General features: G+C 44.2%; 1 protein-coding gene across 1 annotated transcript in view; it reads left to right on the top strand.

The window, feature by feature from the left end:
* Positions 1 to 14,182, top strand: part of b3galt1b (UDP-Gal:betaGlcNAc beta 1,3-galactosyltransferase, polypeptide 1b) — a 162,302-nt gene that overhangs the window by 67,581 nt on the left and 80,539 nt on the right. The window contains exon 2 of the mRNA XM_041864950.1: positions 5,495 to 5,600. The gene's annotated coding sequence lies outside the window, so the exon portion shown is untranslated. The remainder of the gene's footprint in view (positions 1 to 5,494; positions 5,601 to 14,182) is intronic.

Genomic DNA, 14,182 nt, shown 5'->3' with positions numbered 1-14,182 from the left:
TCTGATGGTCACTCTGACAGAGCTCTAGAGTTCCTCTGTGGAGATGGGAGAACCTTCCAGAAGGACAACCATATCTGCAGCACTCCACCAATCAGGCCTTTATGGTAGAGTGGCCAGACGGAAGCCACACCTCAGTAAAAGGCACAGCCCGCTTGGAGTTTGCGAAAAGGCACCTAAAGACTCTCAGACCATGAGAAACAAGATTATCTGGACTGATGAAACCAAGATTGAACTCTTTTGCCTGAATGCCAAGCGTCACGTCTGGAGGAAAACTGGCACCATCCCTACGGTGAAGTATGGTGGTGGCAGCACCATACTGTGGGGATGTTTTTCAGCGGCAGGGTCTGTGACACTAGTCAGGACCTCAGACTAGGGCGAAGGTTCACCTTCCAACAGGACAATGACCCTAAGCACACAGCCAAGACAACGCAGGAGTGGCTTCGGGACAAGTCTCTGAATGTCCTTGAGTGGCCCAGCCAGAGCCCGGACTTGAATTCGATCGAACATCTCTGGAGAGACCTGAAAATAGCTGTGCAGCAACGCTCCCCATCCAACCTGACAGAATTTGAGAGGATCTGCAGAGAAGAATGGGAGAAACTCCCCAAATACAGGTGTGCCAAGCTTGTAGCGTCATACACAAGAAGACTCGAGGCTGTAATCACTGCCAAAGGTGCTTCAACAAAGTACTGAGTAAAGGGTCTGAATACTTATGTAAATGTGATATTTCAGTTTTCTAAAAACCAGTTTTTGCTTTGTCATTGTGGGGTATTTTGTGTAGATTGATGAGGGGGGAAAAAACAATTTAATACATTTTAGAATAAGGCTGTAACGTAACAAAATGTTGAAGAAGTCAAAGGGTCTGAATACTTTCCGAATGCACTGTGTGTGTGAAGATAATGTGTCATGAGTATAATTTTAAATGTTAAGACAAGAAGACGGGCAGGGGTGTGTGGCTAAGATATGGCACACCCCTCTCCAGAAAGCATATACTCAGATCTCCAGAATGCACTCAGCTGCCTCCCGGCAGTTATTACGCATTCATTGTGTGAATTGTTTGCCTCTTTGATTGTTTTATAAATTCCCCATTACATATGTCACCAGTAGGCCTAGTAAATGTACAGTTAATCACCGTCATTTGGTTACGTTAATTTCTGTTATTAATTAGACTACAGTCATTTACCTCTCCCATTCTCGGAGTGGAAACATTTGCAGAGTTCACAACCTGCTACACTTGTGAGAAAGAAGTTTTGGTTTGTTTCATAATCATCATTTATGAGTTTTGTAAATGTTTTCATAGTTTTTTGTTTGGAGTTCTCCATGTGAGCAATGAGCATGTGTCTGGTTTCTCTGTCCTAGTAATGTTGAGGGAGTGCGTGCACCTGAGCACGCATAGAAATACCTGGGCTGCTGTGCACAAATGTAGGAAAGTGCCCATTTGGGGATATCTGAGTTCTGATTGTCTTAACTCACCAAGTCCACCACTAATAAACTGAGCTTCTCAGTCATTTTTCTTCCCCTCACACAGTAAGTCAAGTCTTTTTATTTATTTATTTTTACATCCATTGCGTTGTTTGGATTCAGTCTCGTGTCAGGTGAACTGTTGTGTCCTCACCTTTAGTCTAATCATTTTCCCACCATCTCCAATCTCTTCCCTTTTAATTGCTATTATGTTTATGCATATGCTTTCCATATTTCTTTTGTAAGAAACATTTCAATTCAGCCCTATCCATATAGGCCAATTCCCACGAGTGTAAGGGGTTTTAATAATTGCTCATGGAAATACAACACATGGACATTTTGGGCCACATCTCGGGAAAAAAGGGCTCCTTTTTCATTTCTTGGTCAATGTTGAGGTGTATCATGCCTGTATGTCACGCCCTGACTCTGGGGACTCTTATTTGTTGAGCCAGGGTGTGATTTTCTATGTTTGTGATCTGGGTTTCGAGCCCAGGTTGGGGCAAGGAGATGATGGAAGGACTGAGAGGTGACCTGACGGTGCTGATCAACCCTGGCTATCAGCTTAGCCTAAGTGTAATTAAAAGTTTCCTGAATACCATCCACTGTAAGGCTGGGAATTGCCAGGGACCTCACAATACAATATTATAACGATTCTTAGGTGCCGATACGATGTGTTGCGATTCTCACGATCTATATGTATTGCGATTTGATATTGCGATTTGATGTTCCAAACAAATTGCTCACTATACAGTATTTCTGCTGCAGAGAGACAAGAAAGAGCATGAGAACTAGTTTTGATCAGTCAGGGAAATAGAAGTACTGAAAACATGTTGGCTCATTATTTAAAAAGAAGATGGAGAACAAGCTATAGGATGAAAAATACCAGTTTTGGTGCAAGTACAGCCGACTAGCGCTAACTGACGCAACCTGCAGTAGCAAAAAAAAAAAAACTTGGAGTCAAATATCGATATAAAAATATATCATCCAAAAATATTGCAATATGTAACTGTATCAAAAAAAAAATCCCCCCCGTCGCTAATCCACTGGCTTCAAGGGGATCTAGTCAAGTGGTCTAAAGCCACAGAATTAACCAATGGGGTACAAATGGCTTAAGTGACAAATGTCAGTGTCTTTTCAACCAAAAATACGTATTTTCAACGTCTTTTAAATGTCTTCTGCTCATAGGGAGCTTAGATTTAAATATATTTGACAGAACATAGGCTACATGGTGTTCCATTCTTGAGAGCGTCTTTGCACTAATGATGTCTGACAGGCTTTTGTGGGGACATTTTGAAACTGAAGGTTAATGGATGTGTATCCTAGAGCTCTGAGAGGACCAGGTAGTATCTCTTTCTGCTGCTCTGCTGCTCTTTGAATTCAGAAACCGTATCCACAGTTACCTATTTCTCACTATAATTGGTGTCCAGGAAGCTATCGTTTCAGGACTTTTAGACAAAATAATGACTGATGTCCCTAATTGAAGACAATGACACATAAAATCACATTTTGTTGCTTATAAGTCATTATTATTGATCATATGTTATGAAAGAAGTGGAAATGCACGTTTATGTATGAATGTATTAATTTATGTATTAATGCAAAGCTATGCAAATCTGTTTAGTTTATTGTTTATCCCTCTATTTGGCATGGGCAAATGTAATTTAGTTTTCAGTCAATAATTGCTGGAACACTTAAGATGACTGAGAAGGATGTTAATTTGGACTTGAGTACTTAATTGCCTAAAGAACCTGTCAATTTATTTCAATTTTTAAGCCCTCATGTCCAGCAGTGTTTTGGAAGGGAGAGTTAAGTGAATGAAGTGTAGCAGAAAAATGCTGGTGAAATCTGTTTTTTCTGCTATACTGAGTTGGGCTTCCAAAGCAGGCTTATTAAGGGTATTACAGTTTTTCTCAATCGCATACAAGCATTTTTGGGATCTGTGTTGAAACGTATCTATAGCAGAACAACAATGGTCAAATGCTCAAATACATTTACAGAACTTCTGATAATTTTATTGCCTTTGTACCCGAGTTCCATATCTTAGACCCCCATTTACAAAACTTTAAATAGAAATGTCATCAGTGAATACAAAATTCACTGCTAAGTGTTTTCTTCACAGAATATGAACACATTGTTTTCATCAGAAGAGAAATGTGTACAATTGTGTTCACTGTTTTCAGCAGTCAGTAAATACTAGTGCACAAAAAGTATATCACCAAATCCGTGTCATACCATGTAAAATATAGGCAAAGATCTAGGCAATGGGGAATGTCTGATTGTTATGATTTTTTACAATATTGCGGACATGCAGAGATCCAGAAAATGAAGTTGGGTTACTCCTAAGTCATCAACTCCAACATTGTGACCTTCCAACATAGAGCTTTGCTTTGGTGTGGATTGAGGCCTATAAATTCATATCAGTTGTGTTCCTCCATTGTATTCACCTTTCCTTATTTCTATTGTTTGATTGTGTTTCTATGTGCCAATGGAAAGTCTACAAAACTATGCGCAAACCAACCAATGTATTGAATACATGGAATTGGATTGTGATGAATGAATCCTGCACACAATGTGCTTATTTTTTTAAATCAGGAATAATATTTAATTTGATGTGTATGAAATTGTTTGGTGAAATATGCATAAAAGGACAGTAATTGCCCATAATTCTGTGCCTTTGGATAGTTGTACTTCCAATTTTGATCATTAGGATTTAGTGACTGCAAAGAAAATGAATTGATCTAATGGGATTTTAAAAGAGAAGTATTAGTGTGTTAATCTTTTTGCAGACAGCTGTGTTATTTTTATGAATGTATTTGAAATGTTGAAGTTATAATATAGTTGTGATGGATGTATTTATGTTTTGAGAAGGTAACTACATTTTGAAAACACATTTACTGTTTTGCAAAAGGCCACAGAGTTCTGTGTCTTGTGGTCTCTGTTTTGAAAATCGACAACATTGTTCCAAAAAATGCTTGTACGCAATTGAGAAACTGTAATGCCATGCATTAACATCAAGTGCCAAGCTACAGTGGTACACAAACTATGCATATTATTCACACTAATCTTTACAGTTTATGTGGGAAGGTGAATTGAGATGTTCTTGATTTGCTGTCTAATATGTTGCTAGGTGAAATTAAAGGGATGGGGATTACTCACATATTTCACAGAGTAGCAAATCCACTATTGTCATTGTATTTTTCCACCATAATAAGGTGTCAGGTTATTAGGAACATTCAACCCCACAAACTCAATTTCCACCTTCATTTTCTGTAATGAGCACAGATATTTGGTTATACTGGGGAAAATTGACTGGTAAGCACAACTGTGTCAACACTGGATTGGAGTAATATGGAGTTAGTTTCATTAATGGCCCAGGGTGTACACTTCTGAAAAGTGAGAGGTGATCACTGCATGATTGGTCAATTTACCTCTGACCTGGGGCATATGGTTCATGGGAGATATATACGACCATAGGCCACCTGTCACATTTACACTGAGTGTTTAAGTGTGACAGGCCACCTATGGCTATGGCCCCTTAGATTGCTATTGGCCTTTTGGGGATTTGCGAATCAGACACCGTCAGCTAAAGGGGACTGTGCTTCAGCGGGGCTCAGAATGATTATTCTCTACTTCGGCCTTTGAGTGTGAATAGAATAATTCCTCTCAGTTAACAAACATTGTCCTACACCTTTTCAGCCGCTAGTGAAATCCAGGGCTGCAATGACATGTCATCTCTCAGCTGTCTGGGCTCACCCAACGAACTGCTCACCAGGATTACTCTCTCTCACTCACACACACTCACTCACTCACTCACACACACACACAGATAATGATTATACTCTGTACTTTAGGACAGTCTTGTGCTGCTGCTGTTTGGTCTTCAATAAGTTCTCCTCTCAACTCTGGCAGGTGCTTGAGAGGGCATTATGTAAACATCCACCCTGGTGAATAATCTAGCAGTTTGCTATTTACCTACTGATGTGATGCTGAGAGAGAAGCTGTACTGTCTTCTCATTGCCACTTTCTCTCAATCTAGATCTGGAGCTGAGAAACATGCCATGAGTCAGAGTATTGCAGTTCTGTATCTGAGAGGTCTTAGAGCAAACCAGCCAGGAACCTGACATCAAAAGAGTGCACACAAGGTACCAAATGAATATTATTAAGAAAAGTGTAAACACTGTTTATTGTGTGTAACCTCCATGTCTGAATTGCGGTTCCATTTCACTAGTCATTAACTGTCTGCGTCAATATCTGTAGAATGACTCATTCTTTTGGCAAAGTTAAATATTGAAATGTGGCCTAGTGGAAATGCTGGGTTGTTGGATAACAACATAATTTACAGCTGATGTCTTCCAACTAACAAATACAATCTGTGTTGTCTCGTATGGTCAAAGCATGTATTTTCATTGACAGAAGGCTTTCATACAAAGAGCTTTCATGGCAATCAGATGACACATGTTGAAATGCACAACAGCACACAAACTCTTGATGATATCTTCAATATGGGAGGATAAGATGACAGGCCCGATGGGTATATGAGTAAACACATTGCCTTTCACAGAACCATCTCAATTCGTTAATTCTCTTGAGCTGGATTGTCAAATCCATTGATAAGTGAATAAATATAAACACTGACGAGTGGATTTGATGCCTGTCAATGCTGTCAACCATGGAAACATCCTAATATCCCATAGAGGAGCATGCATCAGTACGTTTACATTTTACAGTACCTTGGCTAAAAGAGAAGCGAGATGCTGCCACAGTTTTGAAAATAAACCATTTATAGCAATTACAGAGCATGTTCTGTAATTAGTGTCAATTAAGATTTGGACGAGAGGACAATATCAACCTTAGTGTATTCTTTAATTATGTATTCATTTAGTAGTCAATATTACAAACTTAGGCTAAAGTCTACCTACCTTGTAATATGATTTAGAATCGCCTGATGATGAACAGTGTATAGTATGGGCCAAGAACAGATGCTTATGCAGAGTTGACCTTCAAATTGTGACATTAGTGCATCTGTGCAACAGAGGGGAAAGGTTACTCATGTACTGGCATCAGTGTAAATTCAAGATGCATTATATCCTCCTTCATTTTGTAATACAGTGGAATTACCACTAGGCAATGAACAGACCAGCTCCCATTGCACACAATTATTGTTTCCCATCGTGAAACATTGAAATTATGTTATTGAGTTAAAGGCTATGTGGTGAACATTTTCCACTAGTGATATTTTAATTGCCTTATAATGCCTAATGTTCTTTAATTAACATGCTGAATTAATGAAGTTTCAATAATAATGAATTGCATTGCTAATTCATATATCAATGGTCTGGCTAACCCTTAAGGTCTTCTATAATTAATTTGTGACCATTTAGCAATAACGTGATAGCACATAAATTATTTTTATTGAAAGAAAAAATAACACATGTTATGTGTTTGTGGTAAAGAGTCTGACGAATTAGTCTGTGGTGAATTTGCCTTGATCTGATAATTCTCTCAAGTATGAATATACATTCTGCCTGAGGATCATGTTGGAGTTTGATCTCTGCTTCAAATAAGGAACTATTTGCATTCATCACAACATCAATTACTTTTTAGCTTGTGATCTATAATACCTGCAATGAGCTCCGATTTCCCTGTTTCTGTAAATAGTGGGGAGAACAAGTATTTGATACACTGCCGATTTTGCAGGTTTTCCTACTTACAAAGCATGTAGAGGTCTGTAAAATATCATAGGTACACTTCAACTGTGAGAGACGGAATCTAAAACAAAAATCCAGAAAATCACATTGTATGATTTTTAAGAAATTAATTTGCATTTTATTGCATGACATAAGTATTTGATCACCTACCAACTGTCACACCCTGGCTCTGGAACTCTATTTGTTGAGCCAGGGTGTGTTTATTCTATGTGTTCTGTTTCTATGTTGGGTGTTCTAGGTTGTGTTTTTCTATGTTGGCCTGAGTGACTCCCAATCAGAGGCAACGAGTGTCAGCTGTTTGCTGGTTGTCTCTGATTGGGAGCCATATTTAAACTGTCGGTTTTCCTTTTTTGTTTTGTGGGTTCTTGTTTCGAGTTGGTTGTGTTATACCGTGTACTGTCACGTTTCCGTCTTTTGTTGTTTTGATATCGTTTCACTTAATAAATGAGTATGTTTGCCTGCAACGCTGCGCCTTGGTCTACTCCTTACCCTGACGATCGTGACAGAAGAACCCACCATACCAGGACCAAGCAGCGTGTCCAGGAACAGGCAGCCTGGACGTGGGAGCAGCGTCGGAGGGTCGAGAGGCAACCCCAAAAAAAATTTAGGGGGGGGGGCACACGGCAGGGGCGACTGGGCAGCAGGAGGCTGCCACAGGGCGATTAGGTGAGGAGGCCACCAGGTTAAGGGGGCTACTGGCGAAGAGGGAGCAGGAGTTAGTGTTGCAGAGGATGGAGCTATTAGAGGCGATTAGGGAAAGGGTGAGAAATGAGGCACGGCGAGAGGAACTCGGTAGGCAGCTGAGGGAGCGGAGGGTTATGATGAAACCCAGTCCCGCTCCTCACACCAAGCAAGTGGTGTGCGTCACCAGTCCGGTCCGGCCCGTTCCTGCTTCCCGCACTAAGTGTATGGTGCACGTCGCCAGCCCGGCCCGGCTCGTTCCTGCTTCCCGCACTAAGTGTACGGTGCGCGTCGCCAGCCCAGCCCGGCCTGTTCCTGCCTCTCGCACCAAGCCTACGATGTGCGTCGCCAGCCCGGCCCGGCCTGTTCCTGCCCCTCGCACTAAGCCTACGGTGTGCGTCGCCAGCCCAGCCCGGCCTGTCCCTGCTCCACGCACCAAGCCTACGGGGTGCGTCGCCAGCCCAGCCCGGCCTGTTCCTGCTCCACGCACCAAGCCTACGGTGTGCGTCGCCAGTCCAGCCCGGCCTGTTCTTGCCCCTCGCACTAAGCCTACGGTGTGCGTCGCCAGCCCAGCCCGGCCTGTCCCTGCTCCACGCACCAAGCCTACGGGGTGCGTCGCCAGCCCAGCCCGGCCTGTTCCTGCTCCACGCACCAAGCCTACGGTGTGCGTCGCCAGTCCAGCCCGGCCTGTTCCTGCCCCTCGCACTAAGCCTACGGTGTGCGTCGCCAGCCCAGCCCGGCCTGTCCCTGCTCCACGCACCAAGCCTACGGGGTGCGTCGCCAGCCCAGCCCGGCCTGTCCCTGCTCCAGGCACCAAGCCTACGGGGTGCGTCACCAGCCCAGCCCGGCCTGTCCCTGCTCCACGCACCAAGCCTACGGGGTGCGTCACCAGCCCAGCCCGGCCTGTCCCTGCTCCACGCACCAAGCCTACGGGGTGCGTCGCCAGCCCAGCCCGGCCTGTCCCTGCTCCACGCACCAAGCCTACGGGGTGCGTCGCCAGCCCAGCCCGACCTGTCCCTGCTCCACGCACCAAACCTACGGTGTGCGTCGCCAGCCCGGCCCGGCCTGTTCCTGCCACTCGCACCAAACCTACGGTGTGCGTCGCCAGCCCGGCCCGGCCTGTTCCTGCCACTCGCACCAAACCTACGGTGCGCGTCGCCAGCCCGGCCCGGCCTGTTCCTGCCACTCGCACCAAACCTACGGTGCGCGTCGCCAGCCCGGCCCGGCCTGTTCCTGCCACTCGTACCAAGCCAGGGGTGCGAGTCGCCATCCCGGCCCGGCCTGTTCCTGCCACTCGCACCAAGCCAGGGGTGCGAGTCGTCAGCCTGGTCCAGCCTGTTCCTGCCACTCGCACCAAGCCAGGGGTGCGAGTCGTCAGCCTGGTCCAGCCCGTTCCTGCTACTCGCACCAAGCCAGGGGAGCAAGTCGTCAGTCCGGTGAGGCCCGTTCCGGTTCCACGCACCAAGCCAGGGGTGCGAGTCGTCAGTCCGGTGAGGCCCATTCCGGCTCCACGCACCAAGCCAGGGGTGCGAGTCGTCAGTCCGGTGAGGCCCGTTCCGGCTCCACGCACCAAGCCAGGGGTGCGAGTCGTCAGTCCGGTGAGGCCCGTTCCGGCTCCACGCACAAAGCCAGGGGTGCGAGTCGTCAGCCCGGTCCGGCCAGTTGCTACTCCACACACCAAGCCAGGGGTGCGCATCGTCAGGCCGGTCCGGTCCATTCCTGCTCCACGCACCAAGCCAGGGGTGTGTATTGTCAGCCCGGTTCGGCCAGGTGCTACTCCACGCACCAAGCCAGGGGTGCGCATCGTCAGCCCGGTCCGGTCCGTTCCTGCTCCACGCACCAAGCCAGGGGTGCGTGTCGTCAGTCCGGCTCCGGCCAGCGGGGCTAGACCGGACCAGGGGCGCTATGGGGGGTTGATTGGAGGGTGGTGGGCAAGGCCGGAGCCAGAACCGCCGCCGAGGAGGTATGCCCACCCAGCCCTCCCCTGTTTAGCTCTTATTGAGGCGCGGTCGCAGTCCGCGCCTTTAGGGGGGGGTACTGTCACACCCTGGCTCTGGAACTCTATTTGTTGAGCCAGGGTGTGTTTATTCTATGTGTTCTGTTTCTATGTTGGGTGTTCTAGGTTGTGTTTTTCTATGTTGGCCTGAGTGACTCCCAATCAGAGGCAACGAGTGTCAGCTGTTTGCTGGTTGTCTCTGATTGGGAGCCATATTTAAACTGTCGGTTTTCCTTTGTGTTTTGTGGGTTCTTGTTTCGAGTTGGTTGTGTTATACCGTGTACTGTCACGTTTCCGTCTTTTGTTGTTTTGATATCGTTTCGCTTAATAAATGAGTATGTTTGCCTGCAACGCTGCGCCTTGGTCTACTCCTTACCCTGACGATCGTGACACCAACCAGTAAGAATTCCGGCTCTCACAGACCTGTTAGTTTTTCTTTAAGAAGCCCTCCTGTTCTCCACTCATTACCTGTATTAACTGCACCTGTTTGAACTCGTTACCTGTATAAAAGACACCTGTCCACACACTCAATCAAACAGACTCCAACCTCTCCACAATGGCCAAGACCAGAGAGCTGTGTAAGGACATCAGGGATAAAATTGTAGACCTGCACAAGGCTGGGATGGGCTACAGGACAATCGGCAAGCAGCTTGGTGAGAAGGCAACAACTGTTGGCGCAATTATTAGAAAATTGAAGAAGTTCAAGATGACGGTCAATCACCCTCGGTCTGGGGCTCCATGCAAGATCTCACCTCGTGGGGCATCAATGATCATGAGGAAGGTGAGGGATCAGCCCAGAACTACACGGCAGGACCTGGTCAATGACCTGAAGAGAGCTGGGACCACAGTCTCAAAGAAAACCATTAGTAACACACTACGCCGTCATGGATTAAAATCCTGCAGCGCACGCAAGGTCCCCTTGCTCAAGCCAGTGCATGTCCAGGCCCGTCTGAAGTTTGCCAATGACCATCTGGATGATCCAGAGGAGGAATGGGAGAAGGTCATGTGGTCTGATGAGACAAAAATAGAGCTTTTTCGTCTAAACTCCACTCGCCATGTTTGGAGGAAGAAGAAGGATGAGTACAACCCCAAGAACACCATCCCAACCGTGAAGCATGGAGGTGGAAACATCATTCTTTGGGGATGCTTTTCTGCAAAGGGGACAGGACGACTGCACCGTATTGAGGGGAGGATGGATGGGGCCATGTATCGCGAGATCTTGGCCAACAACCTCCTTCCCTCAGTAAGAGCATTGAAGATGGGTCGTGGCTGGGTCTTCCAGCATGACAATGACCTGAAACACACAGCCAGGGCAACTAAGGAGTGGCTCCATAAGAAGCATCTCAAGGTCCTGGAGTGGCCTAGCCAGTCTCCAGACCTGAACCCAATAGCAAATCTTTGGAGGGAGCTGACAGTCCGTATTGCCCAGCGACAGCCCCGAAACCTGAAGGATCTGGAGAAGGTCTGTATGGAGGAGTGGGCCAAAATCCCTGCTGCAGTGTGTGCAAACCTGGTCAAGACCTACAGGAAACGTATGATCTCTGTAATTGCAAACAAAGGTTTCTGTACCAAATATTAAGTTCTGCTCTTCTGATGTATCAAATACTTATGTCATGCAATAAAATACAAATTAAATACTTAAAAATCATACAATGTGATTTTCTGGATTTTTGTTTTAGATTCCGTCTCTCACAGTTGAAGTGTACCTATGATAAAAATTACAGACCTCTACATGCTTTGTAAGTAGGAAAACCTGCAAAATCGGCAGTGTATCAAATACTTGTTCTCCCCAATGTAGCTCTTTAGTCCACTGGATTGATTTACATGCATTTTCGGTGAAAACTGTGAATCTCCTGGAACAATTCATAGGATAATGTTTGACTGCTCACCACAAAGACTCAGGTCTACAGATGAGGCTTTATATTTAATTTATGTGTAGTAACTTTTCTAAATGATATACATTAGGCCTACTAATATAAATCATGTAAATTGATACTACTTTATATTTTGTAAAAATCTGAATAATGTTTGTGAGGCTCAGTACAAATCAACCCAGTGTCACTCAAACCTGGCAATGAAACTCTGATGAATAACTTTGACCTTAAGGAATGACTATGATAATACAGTGTAATCAATGCAGCCTATAGAGCAGGATAAAAGGTCAACAGTAGCTAGGTTTCCATCCAATTGGCAACAGATCTTCATGTGACTGTTCTAAAATAAGCAGATTTTCCCAGCAGTGGTGTGTTTCCACCAAACGGACTTGTTGCCGATAACAATCAGTGCGTGATGACGTAGTGCACACAAAATGTACTTTTTCGCTTACGTTTTAATATACCCAAAACAAATTCTGTGTGTTTCCATCGTATTTTCAACTCTACCGATAGTTTTGTCACAAAAACTGTTGCGTTAAATAGCAAATGTGCCTACAGCTCGCAGGTAGGCTGCGGGTAGGCTGTGCAGGTAGGGTGGTCTACATGATGAGATTATTATGGATAAGCGCGAGAATATTTGTATTTGTCAAACAGCAGTCAAGCATCAATCATCATGTCTCCAGAATAATACCCTCAATATTTATTGGAAAGGAGCATCAAGATCACCGTTCACCACCCTGTGAAGTTCATCATAACTTATTTCATCTGTAGCCTAATAAACTGCTTGGTTTCCCGAGTCATAGTGGGAGGACCACACACCATATAATTGCGTGACTCCAAGTTTACTTCGATGTGATGGTTATTATATCAATATTTGCACATAAAGGCATTTCCACCACCATTTCTCGCATAATACATTTTTCCGATACAAAAAGATCCCACCAGGTCGAACGAACAAATTATTTTATAAAATTGTACCGAAACTACCTGTTTCCATCACAGCTGTCGCAATTTTTTTTTTATACAGTATGACTTTACTTGCATAAAAACTGTGTATGGAAACATGGTTAGTGTTTTCGAGATTTGCAAAGGCCTTTTGAAGAATATTCAAAACTGTATTCAAATTCCATGTGCAATTAGTGTCTCTTCCATAATTATTGTCATTAAGGTAACATTTCCTCAACAGAAATATTGATTATCCACATTTTGTGTAGTTACGAGTTGAATCCTAGTGTCTAATGTTGCTTGGAAATCTTCTACCAGTGCATGATTTACATTACTGTTCAAGTCCAGTTAGGGTTCAGCCCTACAGTTTATGAATGGTCATATTCCATCTGTCTTTTCTCTAGACAAAGGTGTCAGGACAATTGAGTGATGGCCCAATCAGCTAGGAAAGGCTTCTGTGCGGCAGTGGTTCTCCTCAAGCCCAAGTAAAGCTCAGCTAAAGGAGCCACCGGAGCTGCTAAATTAATGACCTTTTTACCACAGCCTTCCTCATTTTAATTAATCATTATCACCAATCAATCGGGTCTGAATTATAGAGGGTAATTAAGAAGACGCACAATTAACACAGGCCTCAGGGACTCCTTGTAGCTAGAGGGTGGATAAAGCTTGGTTGCCCACAAATGTGTCCTTTAGCCTAAGCCTACAAGAATGACTAGTTCAAGGGTTCATTTGTGGGATGTGGCTTACTGCTGTAATGAATTAATTATAGAGAGAAAGAATGGAGCTATATTTATTACATGTTAGTCATTTAGCAGACGCTCTTATCCAGAGCAATTAGGGTTAAGTGCCTTGCTCAAGGGCACATCAACAGATTTTTCACTTAGTCAGCTCGGGGATTCAAACCAGCAACCTTTCGGTTACTGGCACAAGCTCTTAATCGCTATTAGTCTGGTGCTGCTGTCCTTACATATTGCGTTTTGCAAAGTCACAATATCTCTCTACTTCATCTCCCTTACAAACAACAAAAAAACATGTCAAATTTGCAGTTTCACATGTGAAAATCGTATATTCACATGTGAGGAGAATAACATGTTTTCACCTCACATGTGAATGTGCAGTTTCACATGTGAAATATGCGGTTTCACATGTGAAAAACATTCACGTGGAAATCTCACTTTCACATGTGCAATTGCAAGTTCACGTGTGAAAATCAAATTGCAGTTTCACATGTGAAAATCGCATATTCACATGTGAGGAGAATAACATGTTTTCACCTCACATGTGAAATATGCGGTTTCACATGTGAAAAACATTCACGTGAAAATCTCACTTTCACATGTGCAATTGCAAGTTCACGTGTGAAAATCAAATTGCAGTTTCACAAGTAAGAACTCCACATGTGAATCTCACATTTGCAGTTTCATATGTGGAAAAACGTGATTGTTTTTCACATGAACTTGCAATTCCACATGTGAAAGTGAGATTTTAACATGAAAGTTTATCATATTTGAAACTGCAAT

Source organism: Coregonus clupeaformis, chromosome 4 (assembly GCF_020615455.1).
Source record: "Coregonus clupeaformis isolate EN_2021a chromosome 4, ASM2061545v1, whole genome shotgun sequence".
Taxonomy (NCBI): Eukaryota; Metazoa; Chordata; class Actinopteri; order Salmoniformes; family Salmonidae; genus Coregonus; species Coregonus clupeaformis.
Note: the sequence above shows the minus strand (reverse complement) of the source record. Positions and strands in the feature narration are given on the sequence as shown.